This window comes from Polypterus senegalus, chromosome 2 (genome assembly GCF_016835505.1).
Source record: "Polypterus senegalus isolate Bchr_013 chromosome 2, ASM1683550v1, whole genome shotgun sequence".
Classification (NCBI taxonomy): domain Eukaryota; kingdom Metazoa; phylum Chordata; class Cladistia; order Polypteriformes; family Polypteridae; genus Polypterus; species Polypterus senegalus.
In genome coordinates, this window is record NC_053155.1 from 142143617 (window position 1) to 142160492 (window position 16876).

Genomic DNA, 16876 nt, shown 5'->3' on the forward strand with positions numbered 1-16876 from the left:
ACCTGCACTTAGTGATGGGCCGCTCGATACTCAGGTTTCGACACTGTGTCGAGCTATCGAAGCACTGGAGATCGAAGCACCGCTTCGAGGCTTGCTTCAAATGCGCCCGTCACGTGATTTTGAGCACGCTAGCGTAATGACGTCATTGATATCCGCGCAGTCAGCAGTCGATTTGGTCAGTAACTAGTCTGCTGAAGTGCTTTGGCTCAAAGCGTAAATAGCGGTTGTCTGTGTTATATTGATAAAATACGCTAACCCGAGTTCAAATCCTAGTTGGGGCTCGCATATGTTGAAATAAGGATTTTGTATAAAACAGTTAAGTAGTACTTGTTTGAAAGTTAACAAATATATTTTGGAGACATTATGAACGATTTACATGGGGCACCTTTTTCCTCGGTGTGGAATTGTGTCCACCAAGAATCTGTAACAAATCGATGAGCATATTTTGCGTAAGGTAGCACGTATTGTAACAATCCAGAATCTATTCTACCCCATGTCGATCATATCACAGAGGCTAAGAAATGCTTCACTAAAGCCGACGTGGTCATTACACCAGTATATGCGCAAGACATTCCTCATTAAACGTTTTTACTATTCAGTGATTCCCAGATCTGTTGCCGATTTGTATTATTGATTTCCAAAAAGCAATGTGAGTAAAAGCGTGTTCTGCATAACTAATCACAACTGTCTTTAAAACAGAATCAGCGCCATCAACAGTGTCTTCTGCAATTTTAGGAAAGCCTTGGGATTTCTGCGTTAATGAGACAAAAAAGTTGTAAAGAAACTTTGCAAATTCATCCAAAGGTGAACGTAAAGATCACTCAAGTACTGAGAAGAAGGAGCAGCTGGATAAGCACATCTGGAGCCAAACTTTCAAAAAAGCACCTGACTTTGTCATGAACATTCCTTTAGTTGTGAATTCATCTTATCAAAGGCTGCGCTGGGGGGGTAAATAAGTAATCTTCCGAAGTGCAGCACAACAGAGTAAATAATTGATGTAAATAGAATTACTGAAAGACTAAGTTTTTGCCGTTTCTGTATTCTTAAACCATCTTCCAGTTACACAATCCCCCGCAGTCAATATCACATTCAATGTTCTCTGCTCCTTAACCTGTCTTGTTACCCAAAGCATCAACACTCAGTTTCATTCAAGGCTTTACCGTCCTTCCTTTCATAGACATAAAATAAAACACATTTCCTCTACATGTCCAATAATAATAGTAAACTTGCAGGAACGAGAAAAGCACAAGATGGGAATATTTATGACAAGAGCCTGGACATCAGGATGAGAATGTGCCTTGTCACCCATTACGTGAGCTCGTCTGCCATCCCTCGGTTACACTGGCACACGTTACACTCGGAGCAAATGCAATGGAGAATATATCAATCAATCAATCAACATTTATTTATATAGCACATATTCATACAAAAAATGTAGCTCAAAGTGCTTTACAAAATGAATAGAAAAATAGAAGACACAATAAAAATAAACATAAGTCAACATTAATTAACATAGAATAAGTAAGGTCCGATGGCCAGGGTGGACAGAAAAAAAAAAAACTCCAAAGGCTGGAGAAAAAAAATAAAATCTGTAGGGGTTCCAGACCACGAGACTGCCCAGTCCCCTCTGGGCAATCTACCTAACATAAGTCAAACAGTCCTCTTTGTATTTAGGGTTTTCATGGAAGGACCTGATGATGATGGTCACGTAGACTTCTGGCTTTCAGTCCATCAATGTTGGTGCATCAGGATGCTTCGAGTAGGTGGTGGTGGCGCAGGCCACCGGAAAAAAACAGAAGAGAGAGTTGGGGTCAGTATGGATTTTGGAGCCACTGTGAATAGTTATTATGAAGAATTGAACATACAGAGTATCAGTATTAAGTTAAAGTGAAGTTATAAAAGGCCATGTTAAAGTAATAACATGTAATAAAGTAATACCGACAATGTACACCTTCAGAAGTGGAATAAATCGACTGTATACGTAGAACATTTCAGATAAACGATGAATTTTGTTAATCATAAACAATGCAACATAACTATTATATGTGTTGTTACTTTTTATTTATACTCACCAAACGTTACAGATCTACATGGGAAATGAACACAGGTAATATGTTTATAATCATTCTCACTAAAAGACACTGTCAAAATATATTAATGAGAAAATTGAGACACATTGGCCTTTAGGAAATATAAAAAAGCATGTGCGCTGTCATTTAGGACAGAATGCATTGTTAACGTGACGCACTCTCTACTGACACGATGTCACGAAAAAAAAGAAACAGTGCAGTCCATGCTAACTCAAATCCTCCTTGATGTTTGACCTAATGATTAATTGTCAATATCAAATCGATAAAATCATTTTAAGAAGATGACAAGTCTGCTATAGTCAGTTTAATCAACGCTACTTTTAAAAAGTTTCCTTATACAGAATATAAAACAGAATCTCAATGATACGGGACTCGCGGTAGTAACGAATAATATGTGACACTGAGAAATTATAATTCCTAATAACGGGAACAAGTAAAACTACGACTTCCTAAAACGGACACTGTAAATGTAGGCATTTCAATAAATAATTTAGGAGACTTGTGTGTGCATTTCAATATCGATTTAAGAACTACGTAGGCCACCTGTTGTACTATAAACGGTAGCTCAAGCAGCACTTAACAGTAAATAGTCTAACAGGACAATGACTGACTGAAACGAAGATGCTGCGCGCAACAATTAAGGTTCACACTGTCGTTCTGCATGTTTAGAAGGCGCTGGTTGGCTGAAACTGTTTATAGCGAATTGTCCCAAGTTGGAAGTGCCATATAGCGATCAGACACGAAAAGACACATTTAGGCATAATGGACAGTAGTTATTTTTCTACAATACAAATTCAGTACGACACCTGGGTCTCCAAACACACAAATATGAAGCTTATTACATTTTACAGTGAAACTCTTTACATACACAATATAATTAGGGCGTGTGCCACCTGCCCGACTACGGTGGCCCAACCTTCCCTCGATAGCTCGATTCGCTCACTATCCGTCCAAGCTTGTTAAATGGAGGAATAGAAAAAAAACTTTCACAAGAGGAGGATCAGCGACACGAACCTGAGCGACAACACCACTGAGCCACCTAATCCGGATAATTAACGAGCTCTGCACAACTGAACTACTACTACTGTTCTTACTGCGGCGGATGAAATATGTTGTTTGACATATGCACGTTAAAATGGTTTAATTGATACGAGAGTATCATTGTTGTATTCTCCTAATGAAGACGAAAAAATTATATGTATAGATGTATACTATATGACGTACGGTTTTGAACAAAATTAAGTGTTCCATAAAAGGTTGAACGATTTACCTAATCTTTTCATATATATATAAAGTTAATATATGACAATATATCTTTGACACTATGTATCAGACAAAGGAAATCACAGCAATCCACAAGAACAATAATTAATTCTCAGCAACTACCTGAATTGTAGCTTAACCATATCAACTGAAATGTGTAATGTCAATACGAATTACAAAATATAACTAGAGAGTTAAGTGTCAGATAGACTCTCAAAATTAAGAGGTCAATGCCTTTCAGTGTGCTGAGGCTTTACAAAGATTCAGTAACCAGTGACCATGTCTGCTCGAAGCCCTATCATGATCCAATCTCGGTACTACGCATGTCTGAGGCTTCAGTAGCGCGTCATCATCTCAGTAGTACGCATGTCTGAGGCTTCGTGGCCCCGTTCAAAGCCTGTCATGACGCAATCTCATTTGTACGCATGTCTGAGGCTTCAGTAGCCGCGTCATCATCTCAGTAGTACGCATGTCTGAGGCTTCGTGCCCGTTCAAAGCCTGTCATGACGCAATCTCATTTGTACGCATGTCTGAGGCTTCAGTTGCCTCGTCATCATCTCAGTAGTACGCATGTCTGAGGCTTCGTAGCTCCGTCATCATCTAACTAGTACGCATGTCTGAGGCTTCGAGACCCGTTCAAAGCCGTCATGACGCAATCTCAGTACTCTGCGCAAAGCTTCCACTCATTATTTGTTCAACGAGCTCCCGTTTGAAGTAGGCTACATATGGCATCAACAGAGTTAAAAAACTCAACAGAATTCCCATTGAAATGAAAGTTTGTAGATGATCAATACATGTTAAATGATCGTGCCCGATATACGTTGTGGCAAAAATAAAATTATAAATTATACATCATACAAACGCCGACTTGTTGAATGCATAATGCTGCAAAGAAGAGCTTTAGCAATACGGGTGTGACACATCTCTCACTATAATACTCTCCTAAATATCCATTCTTCGCCTCAACGTTTTCATGCAACACTGAAGGTATGTCATATAGTATACATCTATATATAATTGTTTTCGTCTTCACTACATACATACATGTATACATTAAAAAACATACATTATATACCATCCTCCTGAAAATAGTAGTGGTGCAGCGGTAGCGTTACCGCTTCATACTAAAGCATACGTGGGTTCGGGTCCCACGTCCACCCTCTGTAAATTATGACCCAAAAGAGTCTGATTTTCTTTTTTTTTTTATTAAACAGCAAATTCCAGCGTGGACCGGAGCGAACAAGGCGAGAACACTAGTAAAGATATATCAAATGGAAACGTGCATCTTGTTTTATGTCTATAACAAAAAATATTTGAGTAACGATTTCAACTGTTTTGTAGTTGTTGATGGCGGGTTTAGCGGTTTAAATTTTTAAATATTAAATTGATAAGGTGGAATGTGTTCTTGCTTTGAGTGTTAATGTGTTAGTAACTGGGATTGCGCCTCTATTACTGGAAGATTGCTTAGGAATGATACAGACTGGACAACTATGTGTTTTAGGAAATGTTTTATTATTGCACTGTGCTGTGACTAAAAACTTTTACTGATCACCTGTCCGGACCTTGAAGATGTGTTCACGAGGGAGGGATGCTGCTGTTAAAAGCAAATGCTTTTTCAACAGCAGGTCCAGATGTGTTTATCCGCTGCTTTTGTTGCCTCAGCACTCAATCTTTAATGCCGACCTTGATATGTGCACTGCTCACCTTGGAGTGCCCGTGTGTGTCTGTGCCGGTGACTGATCTGCGCGTGTCTCTCAGCCTCTCTGATGTGCTCTGGATTGACACCTTTGAATGTTTGGTGCAGCAGAGCAAATTCAACCTGATCTACCACAGTGGCTTTGTTATCACCTTATTCCAGCGTTTCTCAACCTTTAAGTATTTGCGACCAGAGTTTTCATAACAGTTTTAATCGCGCCCCCAACATTTTTGAAATGTAGATGCATATTTGATTATACCTACTTAACTTTTATCGACATTTATCTAACTCTATACAGTATTTATTGTTCTATTATCAGAATGTAGTTTAAGTTAATTTGTTTTGGTTCCAACAGATGTTTTCTTTTTCACATCTTCGCGCCCCTTTTGTTACTTCGCGCCCACAGGTTGAGAACCACTGCCTTATTCAATGGAGGGTTCATGGATGTCAAATGGCAATGAATACAAATGGATTAATGTAAATACGTGAGCTGCCATCCGCAATTAGACATCGCATTTTGATGGTGATTTTGGTGATTCCCGAACAGATCTCTTATGCGATCCTTCCACAGTATCTCTCAAAATTATTTAGTTCAAATTGGTTATAAAGATTTCAATTCTGATCATTTTTTATTATTGTTAATTTTGATGAGTCTTTAAGTGGGATCGAACTCGGGCTAGCACTACGTTCAGAATTTGAAAAGCAACCACCTTAGTTAATTGTGCCATTGACGGCGTCATTTCGTTGTAGCTAATTCGTTACTTTCGTGCTCCACAAAATATTGTAAAGTACTAATAAATGAAATATTTCAATACTTGATCGAATAATAACAACTGATTTAAGGATTTCACCTTTTCTTTCTCAAATGTGCTTACCTATATCATGGCAAAGTACAGGGATAAACCATTATTTTCCGTCTACTCCATTTTAATTAAGTCAAACCAAGGAAAACATTTAAGGCTATTAAATGTGATCTCAAGAAAAGATGAGGGTTAATTCTAATACTAATAACAGGAGCGATTATAATGATACAGTGCAAAGGTAAATACTAATTGAAAGAGCCGGGAATCCATGCGTGAGGCGTCTTATTTTAACTCTTGCTATCGTATAGTGCATTCTGCTTGTCGGCGTTAGTTATATATATATATATTTATATTTTTTAGACATCAGACACTAGAAGTTGCTGACGAACCCTTCTCTTCGTTGTCAGTCTGTAGCAGCGAAAAAATAAAAGCAATAAGAGTTATAACAGACGTCATTGAAGTGGATCATGAGTTTGTGTAATGTTAATGAAAATGGCCAGGAGGGGTCACTAAAGAGGTGAGTGTCAAATGCTTCGAAGCTTCGATACGATTTCCGACACAATTGCTTCAAACGTTTTGATGCTTCATGAGGCTTCACTCCGCCCATCACTACCTGCACTTGTGGGTGCGGTCGTTCTTATTTGCCTCATTGGCTTCCTGCGGTGTGTAGGTGAGAGGATCTGGCCATCTGGAAAGTGGAGACGCCCCGAGCTGGAGCCCCGCTAAGAGGCGTTTGGCGCTCTGGGGCTAGTTCGCCCCACTGACAACTAGCGGAAGAGGTGTCATTCCGTCGGATCCGAGGAGCGACTACGGGTGCGCGAAAGATCACCGGAGGACACCCAACCTCGTCGGTCTGGCAGTGACGTCCGTTTGGAGGCCAAGACGGAGGTTGGCAGAAGGAGCTCGCGGCTGCTGGGTTGAGAAGGGTCTGGCTGCAGACCGTGCACTCTCTGCCACAACAGGAAGTGCAACCGGGGAGTCGTTTCCCGATTGCTAAGTTTGTACGTTTGCTAGTTATAGTCTTACAATTTATGAACAATATGGAATATTCTTAATATACAGGCTGGCCTGTGTTGCTTTATTAACATGTTTACCATTTTAACAGATCAAGTTAACCAAGGTAAATGCTTGCCTGTTATTGTAATTACAAGCATTATGGTCGTGGTAGCATAGCGAGAGCGCTGATATTTAGAGCGTGCTAGTTTAGTGTTCCCGCTGTTATCCCAAGGAAAAAACAATTATGCAACCATCATAACTTGCTAACATTATTTAAATTTAATGTATACAGTATTTACGTGTGAATAAAGAGTAAAATGAAAATAAAAATTCTGTGTCGTTAATCTTAATATCAGAACTGTAATACGTACTATACTTTACATGTCATGAGGTACCAAACTGTGATTAATAAATGGTGGAGGGAAAAGGGCATTGGACACATCAGTAACCAAATGTTTATATATTAATATAAACATAAGGGAACACCCAAAAAAAAAACCCAACAACAACAAAACACATAACAAAAACATTAATTTAGTTAAGGAGGCAGCCGTACATAGCTAACTTCCTGCAATCCACCATTTCTTCAAAAAATCTGTGCATATCTTGCACATGGCTAAACCCAAAACAAAATGGAGCCAGAACATCATGGGGGTATTTTTCGTACGTGGATTACTCGTTTAACCGGATGTAATTGTTGACGATTTGGCCTGATCCTGGATCCGTCGGTTTTTCGAAACTCTTGCTGGATGTGCTGTCATAGCAGCAGATCCAAATCCTCAAACCTGCTATTTATGTATATAAGGATTAGCTCACACACTTAATCAATTTCTGTGCATGGAATTCATTCAGTCATGGCTTCGCCGTTCATGAATGAGCTACTAATTGATAATCGTTGCGCAAAATTATAAGAAGAGAATTTCATATAGAGAGGGTTTTGCGCGATCGGCAAGATCCTTTATTGCTCCCAGAGGAAATTCTTTTCGAAAGATACAGATATCGCTTTAGCCGAGGGGGAATATTGTAACTCAGAGATTTATTAGAACCTTATATTCGAAGTCAAACTAGGCGAACTCGGGCTCTCATAACCACACAGAGAGTATGCATTGCTTTGAGTTTTTTTGCAAGTGGCACTTTTTTTTTATATACCGTAGGCAATGCGGAAAATCTATCTAAAAGTGCAGTTTGCCAGGCAATTCGTAAAGTCTGTTTGGCTCCGAAATATTTCCTTCAGGGTTTCTTAGTGTTTCCTGGACACCTGCGTGTGCAGACAATAAAATATGCGTTTCATGCCATTGCAGGTAGGTAATACACAGGCAAAAACACCCACAGCTCCATAAAGAATCTCACAATCAGCCTAACATTCTCATTACCCAGGATTTCCAAATGTAATTGGGGCACATGGGACTGATCAGAGTGGAGTTTGATCAAACATTATTTGGAAAATGTACCTCTCCTCCTGATAAATAATCAGACACAGTGTCTTCATCAAATATTTGACCTTCGTCGATATCTCGTTGGTCAGACACAGGTTCTAGGGATATGACATTCCCTGCAACTACACCAACAAAAAAAAATGCCCTCAGAAACAGGGCGATGGGCATTTTGCAGGAGAGCCAATTCTTCTGCAGGGGTTAGGTCTGGACAGCGTGGACCTCCATCTGTTTTTTGCTTGTCTGCCTTCTTATTAGCTTTAAAATTAATGTTTCTTATAATTAATCTGACACATAGGAAATGAAACGCTGCATTCAGTAAGTACAATGCACACTACTTAGCGTTTAATTTGTCAGCCACTTTTTGCCAGCTGTCTTTTCTGGTTTGGGCTGCTTTTGCAGTGTTACCCCTTGTGCATATTAAATCTTGAAATTCTTCATATCCTTCGAATAAAAGGTCCTGCTCTGCTTGTGTAAAAAAAAAAAAAAAAAGCCACCCGTTCTTTCGTCATTTTGTTGCAACCTATCAAAGAATCAATATATATGGACTTTTCAATCGGCGTGGGCGTGCGCATTCATCTCGGATGATTAGATTCAGCTAGACTAATCTACTACACGGCTACGTTTGAAAAACTGAGTTATCCCGGATGGACTTCACCGGCATTAACTCATCCAAGATGAGGCATCTGATCTCGGATGATTTAAGTGACGTGCGGAAAATACCCCCCATCTCTATTAATTAGTGAATCTTCCTCTGCATTCATTGCTTCGTACTCCTGCAGAGGCTTCCCAGCATCTTCCTCTTTCATAGTCAGCATCTGGGGCAACTGGACCAGACCAATGAATTGGTGTTGGCTGTCACTGCACCACTGACTGGCTGTTTTTGCGTGTGCAATGACAGATACCTTAGACAGGAATAAAAGATTTGGGTATATTTACTGTATGTAAATGTGTTTTATGCAATTATTATTGATATATAAAAAACTGATAAAAAAAATGTACTTGTACTTCTGGCGGTATTGACGCATCCTCACAGTAAAGTATAGTACATATTACAGTTCTGATATAAACTGCTCAAAAAAATTAAAGGAACACTTTGAAAACACATCAGATCTCAATGGGAAAAAGAAATCCTCCTGGATATCTATACTGATATAGACTGGGTAATGTGTTAGGAACGAAAGGATGCCACATCGTTTGATGGAAATGAAAATGATCAACCTACACAGCCCTGAATTCAAAGACGCCCCAAAAATCAGAGTGAAAAAATTATGTGGCAGGCTAGTCCATTTTGCCAAAATTTAATTGCAGCAACTCAAAACTGTACGCAGCACTTTGTATGGCCCCTGTGTTCTTGTATACATGCCTGACAACATCGGTGCATGCTTCTAATGAGATGACAGATGGTGTTGTGGGGGATCTCCTCCCAGATCTGGACCATGGCATCACTGAGCTCCTGGACAGTCTGAGGTGCAACCTGGTGGCATTGGATGGACCAAAACATAATGTCCCAGAGGTGTTCTATTGGATTTAGGTCAGGAAAGTGTGGTGGCCAGTCAATGGTATCAATTCCTTCATCCTCCAGGAACTGCCTGCATACTCTCACCACATGAGGCCAGGAATTGTCGTGCACCAGGAGCCACTGTACCAGCATAGGGTCTGACAATGGGTCCAAGGATTTCATCCTGATACCTAATGGCAGCCAAGGTGCCTTTGTCAAGCCTGTAGCGGTCTGTGTGACCCTCCATGGATATGCCTCCCCAGACAATCATTAACCCACCACCAAACTGCTCATGCTGAATGATGTTACAGGCAGCATAATGTTCTCCATGGCTTCTCCAGACCCTTTCACTTCTGTCACGTGCTCAGGGTGAACCTGCTCTCATCTGTAAAAAGCACAGGGCACCAGTGGTGCATCTCCCAATTCTGGTATTCTATGGCGAATGCCAATCGAGCTGCATGCTGCTGGGCAGTGAGCTCAGGGCCCATCAGAGGACACAAAGAGCGTCTTGCCGGGGCCCTTGGGTCACCCTCATGAAGTCTTTCTGGTTGTTTGGTCAGAGACATTCACACCAGTGGCCTGGTGGAGGTCATTTTGTAGGGCTCTGGCAGTGCTCATTCTGTTCCTCCTTGCCCAAAGGAGCAGATACTGGTCCTGCTGATGGGTTATGGACCTTCTATGGCCCTCTCCAGCTCTCCTAGAGTAACTGCTTGTCTCCTAGAATCTCCTCCATGCCCTTGAGACTGTGCAGGGAGACACAGCAAACCTTCTGGCAATGACACGCATTGATGTGCCATCCTGGAGAAGTTGGACTACCTGTGCAACCTCTGTAGGGTCCAGGTATCGCCTCATGCTACCAGTAGTGACACTGACTGTAGCCAAATGCAAAACTAGTGAAGAAACAGTCAGAAAAGATGAGGAGGGAAAAATGTCAGTGGCCTCCACCTGTTAAACCATTCCTATTTTGGGGGTCATCTCATTGTTGCCCCTCTAGTGCATCTGTTGTTAATTTCATTAACACCACAGCAGCTGAAACTGATTAACAACCCCCTCTGCTACTTAACTGACCAGATTAATATCCCATAAGTTGCATTGACTTTATGCTATACTCTGATTAAAAAGTGTTCCTTTAATTCTTTTGAGCCTTATATAAGATTATTAACGACACAGAATTGTTCTATTTGTTTTATTTTCATTTTACTCTTTATTCACACGTAAATACTGTATACATTAAATTTAAATAATGTTAGCAAGTTATGATGGTTGCATAATTGTTTTTTCCTTGGGATAAGAGCGGGAACACTAAACTAGCACGCTGTAAACATCAGCGCTCTCGCTACGCTACCACGGCCATGATGCTAGTAATTACAATAACGGGCAAGCATTTACCTGATCTGTCTACCAGCCTGTATATTAAGAATATTCCATATTGTTCATAAATTGTAAGTCTATAACTAGCAAACGTACAAACTTAGCAATCAGGAAACGACTCCCCGGTTGCACTTCCTGTTGTGGCTGTGCGTGCATGTGGCTGAGAGTGCACGGTCTGCAGCCAGACCCTTTTGGTTGGGTCTCCGCGGCTGCGAGTAATGGTGAGGTGGGCCAGAGAGCAACAAGGGAGTGAGAGACTGCATTTTTAACTTTTACATTTTTACCCTCAGATTTTAAAGGATTTATTTATTGTTGATGGTTTTAACCCCACTGGGCACCTGTTTTTACGTATTTATTTATGGAACTTGAAGCACTGCACTTTTTTGTTTTTGATTGTTTTTAAATAAAGCACCGTTTCACTTTTGGAATATATCCCCTGGCTTGGAGAGATTTTTTTTTCCCCCATTTGTCAGCTCATCTCGGTGACATTATCGACGGTGTTGGGTTCAGGGTTCCCAAATAGACGAAGAGAACATGGAAGAGAACCCATATCGTCACAGTATTAATTTTCTTTTTTCTGTAGCCATCATATTAATGGGTATTTCTTAGATTTTCACCTGATGGACACCTCCAGTAGGTGCAGATCAAATAAGATGTCTGTTCCTGAAAGAGATTATAATAATCCAACATCTTGGAATGAATCCCAGCTCAATTTCTCACCAGTGGATTAGCTGGTTCCAGAACCCTTTCAGAAATGTGTCTAGTTGAGCACGTGTTCATGGCAAAATGTATAAACGCTTGTGAGTTGAGCACTGAACAATTGATCAACCAAGAACTACATATCTCAGAAACGGAGCGGGCAACCTTCATACTAGCAGAGCAAGAGGTACTGGTGGCAGTGCTTAAAAATTACGAGCACATCCAATAAAAGAGGAGCGACACAGTCGAAGCAGTGGCTAAAGAAAGGAAGATGGCGTGGAGGAATATCATTGGTAGAATAAATGTGTAAAAGAGATAATCGGTGAAATTCATGTAAACGTTTTGTGGTAAATTGTTGTATTGTGCAAAATATACCCCTGACGATATTAGTTTAAATGAAACATTATATGCCATCAAGAAAGCATTGTTTTCTGTTTTTACTGCTCTGTTAATAATATCAAAAAGTCTTAAGACCCAAGGTGACAAGTGTTCAGCATAGGCCTACATCAAGTTGGTCTAGTTGTTACTTTGAAAGATGGGGAATATTCTCTTGCCTGAACTGAAAACTGTAATGTTCAGTGATTGCATCTAAAAGAAAGGAAAGTTTAATTGCTGTCATGTACAAATCTGCAACAGAGGACTCACAGGACCTCTGGCGAGATCCTGGATATTTGGCCTTAACATTTGTATAGTACTTATTTGCATGGCATCTCATTATCTTAAGAATGAATAATAGGGCACACTTCTATTTGTACTAGTATTGTAGTATTTGATATTCAGACATGCACTCCATTCATAAAAAGCCATCAGCCAAATGAGATTGCATCTGTGCTTGAATTTATGCACCCGTTTAAAAATGGCTGTGGCTGAAATACCTGAACTGAATAGTTTAGAGGGGTCTCCTTATATTTCTGGCTGTATGGTGTATCATTGTAACCCGTGAACTGGATCAGGTGGTTTCAGATGATAGAAGGATACACTCTTTTTCAATATTGAGGATTCTATTCAGCTTTTTGATTGAAAAGAGTGGTGCTCCATTTTGAATCTGTATGAAACTTCTGTTGTTCCTCTTTGTAATAAATGCAAACATCAGACCTTGCCTTTTACCCGGTCTGTTCAAAAAACTCACCAGCCAAATTACCTACAATGCAGAAGTCATATTGTTACTTTATTCCATTACAAAACCCCAAATTGGAACTTTATTAATATGCATGTTGGGTATTGCTATCTACTGAAGAGTCTTTGGTGGTGTTTCGTTAAAGGGTGAGGGACTCCGCAGAGAGGATGAAGGTGGGCAGCTTGTTTCACCAGCTAGTCTGTTATCAGTTATTGCTCAGAAATACCACAGTTGTTTAAATTCAAATGCCCCATATGTAGAATTTCTCTTTGATAGTGGTTATTTATTTCTGTTTTGGGAATACAGCCCATGTGTGTGCAGACACCTCTTCAAAGTTACATACACTTTTTTGTGATCACTTTGCAGACATGTGTGGCATTTTCAATATTATGAAAAAAACTGTCTCAAAAAAAAAAAAACAGGAAGCGAGTTTCCAGGCCATTCAATTTCCTCCACACTAAACTCATCAAATCATGTCCTTTACCTTTATGGATCTGACTTTGTGCACAGGGGCCCATTCTTGTTGGAACAGAAAAGGGCCTTCCCCAAAATGTTGCCGCAAATGTGGAAGCACACAATTGTTTAAAATGTCTTTGTATGCTGTAGCATTAACAGGGCCCTTCACTAGAAGCAAGGGGCCAAACAAACCCTGAAAGACCACCTCAGATCATTATCGCTTCTCCACCAAACGTTGCAGTAGGCATTATGTGTGCAGTTCAAAAGAAAACATTCTCCAGGCAACTTCCAAATTCAGACAGGTAATGAAGCATGACTCATCACTCCAGAGAACTCATTTCCTATTTTCCAGAGTTCAATAGCAGTGTGCTCTACTCCACTTTAGCTGAAGCTTGACATTGTGCATAATGATCTTAGACTTGTGTGCAGCTGCTGGTCATGGAAACCCATTTCATGAAGCTTCTGATGCACAGTTCTTGTGCTGATGTTGCTTCCAGATGCAGATTGGTGTAAGTGATGTTACAGAAGAGAGGCAATTTTTGTGCATTATGTGCACTCAGCGGCCACACTCTGTACAGTATATATGGTCTACCATTTTGTGTTGTTGTTACACATAGACACTTCCACTTCACAATAATAGCACTTACAGATGACCGGCTCAGATCAAGCAGCATAGACATTTCACACACTGACTTGTGGCAAAAGTCTCATCCTACGACATCGTAAAGTTTAAAGTTCCCTTCATGGTAGTCCATTCTACTCCCAATGTTTGTCAATGGAGACTGCATTCTGTGCTTGATTTTATGCACCTGTTAAGAATGGGTGCTGAAATACCTGAACTCAATACAGTAGTTTAGGTCTCCTTGTATTTCCGGCCATATAGTGTATACTCTGTTCCAAGTGACCTGGATCAGGTGGGTTCAGAAGACAGGATGATAAAATCTCTTTCTTAATAATTCATTATTGAGGATTCTACTCAGCTTTTTGAATGAAAAGAGGGGTGCTCTTATTGAATCTATATGAAACTTCTGTTGCTCCTCTTTGTAATAAACAGAAACATCAGACCCTGCCTTATACCCGGACTGTTTCACATGTATTTCTACACTATTTTAATTTTTTTTCCAAATACAGTGAAATACTATTTGCCCCCTTCCTGATTTCTTATTCTTTTGCAAGTTTGTCACACAATGTTTCTGATCATCAAACACATTTAACCATTAGTCAAATATAACACAAGTAAACACAAAATGCAGTTTTTAAATGATGGTTTTTATTATTTAGGGAGAACAAAAATCCAAAACCACATGGCCCTGTGTGAAAAAGTAATTGCCCCCTTGTTAAAAAATAACCTAACTGTGGTGTATCACACCTGAGTTCAATTTCCGTAGCCACCCCAGGCCTGATTACTGCCACACCTGTTTCAATCAAGAAATCACTTAAATAGGAGCTGCCTGACACAGAGAAGTAGACCAAAAGCACCTCAAAAGCTAGATATCATGCCAAGATCCAAAGAAATTCAGGAACAAATGAGAACAGAAGTAATTGAGATCTATCAGTCTGGTAAAGGTTATAAAGCCATTTCTAAAGCTTTGGGACTCCAGCGAACCACAGTGAGAGCCATTATCCACAAATGGCAAAAACATGGAACAGTGGTGAACTTTCCCAGGAGTTGCCGGCCAACCAAAATTACCCCAAGAGCGCAGAGACGACTCATCCGAGAGGTCACAAAAGACCCCAGGACAACGTCTAAAGAACTGCAGGCCTCACTTGCCTCAATTAAGGTCAGTGTTCACGACTCCACCATAAGAAAGAGACTGGGCAAAAACGGCCTGCATGGCAGATTTTCAAGACGCAAACCACTGTTAAGCAAAAAGAACATTAGGGCTCGTCTCAATTTTGCTAAGAAACATCTCAATGATTGCCAAGACTTTTGGGAAAATACCTTGTGGACTGATGAGACAAAAGTTGAACTTTTTGGAAGGCAAATGTCCCGTTACATCTGGCGTAAAAGGAACACATCATTTCAGAAAAAGAGCATCATACCAACAGTAAAATATGGTGGTGGTAGTGTGATGGTCTGGGGTTGTTTTGCTGCTTCAGGACCTGGAAGGCTTGCTGTGATAGATGGAACCATGAATTCTACTGTCTACCAAAAAATCCTGAAGGAGAATGTCCAGCCATCTGTTCGTCAACTCAAGCTGAAGCGATCTTGGGTGCTGCAAAGGACAATGACCCAAAACACACCAGCAAATCCACCTCTGAATGGCTGAAGAAAAACAAAATGAAGACTTTGGAGTGGCCTAGTCAAAGTCCTGACCTGAATCCAATTGAGATGCTATGGCATGACCTTAAAAAGGTGGTTCATGCTAGAAAACCCTTAAATAAAGCTGAATTACAACAATTCTGCAAAGATGAGTGGGCCAAAATTCCTCCAGAGCGCTGTAAAAGACTCATTGCAAGTTATCGCAAACACTTGGTTGCAGTTATTGCTGCTAAGGGTGGCCCAACCAGTTATTAGGTTCAGGGGGCAATTACTTTTCACACAGGGCCATGTAGGTTTGGATTTTTCTCCCTAAATAATAAAAACCATCATTTAAAAACTGCATTTTGTGTTTACTTGTGTTATATTTGACTAATGGTTAAATGTGTTTGATGATCAGAAACATTTTGTGTGACAAACATGTAAAAGAATAAGAAATCAGGAAGAGGGCAAATAGTTTTTCACACCACTATATGTTAAACAATACATCTGTAGTGACTTAAAATGTACTGTTTGACCTTTTTAATTTGGTTAGGCAAAATAAAATGTAAATATAAGACTATCCTTATCATTTAATTTCTAAATAGCATATTCATATATGTCACCTCAGTGCTACTAATATGTTAACTATTTAGTTTTTCACAGCAAACAGAAGTACAGTATGTTGGTTCAAGAGTAATTATAACAGCTGTACATTTTTATGAACTTGGATGTAACCTATAACCTCTTGCATTGTACAAGTATTGTATTACTATATTCCTGCTTCAATTTTCTTGAGAACTGGTGAAAATTACTATATTTGCTCTTGGTATATGGATTCATTTTATTTTTTTCTTATACAGTGCACTTCCATTTTTAAGCACAGAGTGTTGAATTTTCATTTTAAACATAAAATGCAGAAAAATATCCTGTGTAGATTACTGATTTAAAATATACTTTTGGCAGTTATTATTGTTTATATCGTAGACTAGAATAGTTAGCCCAAATCCTATGATGCATTACGAACACCTTTAACAGTTTTATCTTTTGATTTCTAATGTCAGGGCTACATTTAATTCTTAAGTAATCTACAGTGTATAACCCCCATCTTATTTCACTGTCATTGTTTCCTATCCAGTTGTTCAGTCGCATAGTTTGGATTTTGAGTATGGTGGAAATTTGGAGACTTCATGCTGTGCTATAAGCCAGAAT

General features: G+C 39.7%; 1 protein-coding gene across 1 annotated transcript in view; it reads left to right on the plus strand.

Annotated features, from left to right (window-relative positions):
* Positions 1-16876, plus strand: part of LOC120523435 (PI-PLC X domain-containing protein 1-like) — a 37279-nt gene that overhangs the window by 3098 nt on the left and 17305 nt on the right. The gene's annotated exons all lie outside the window — the stretch shown is intronic.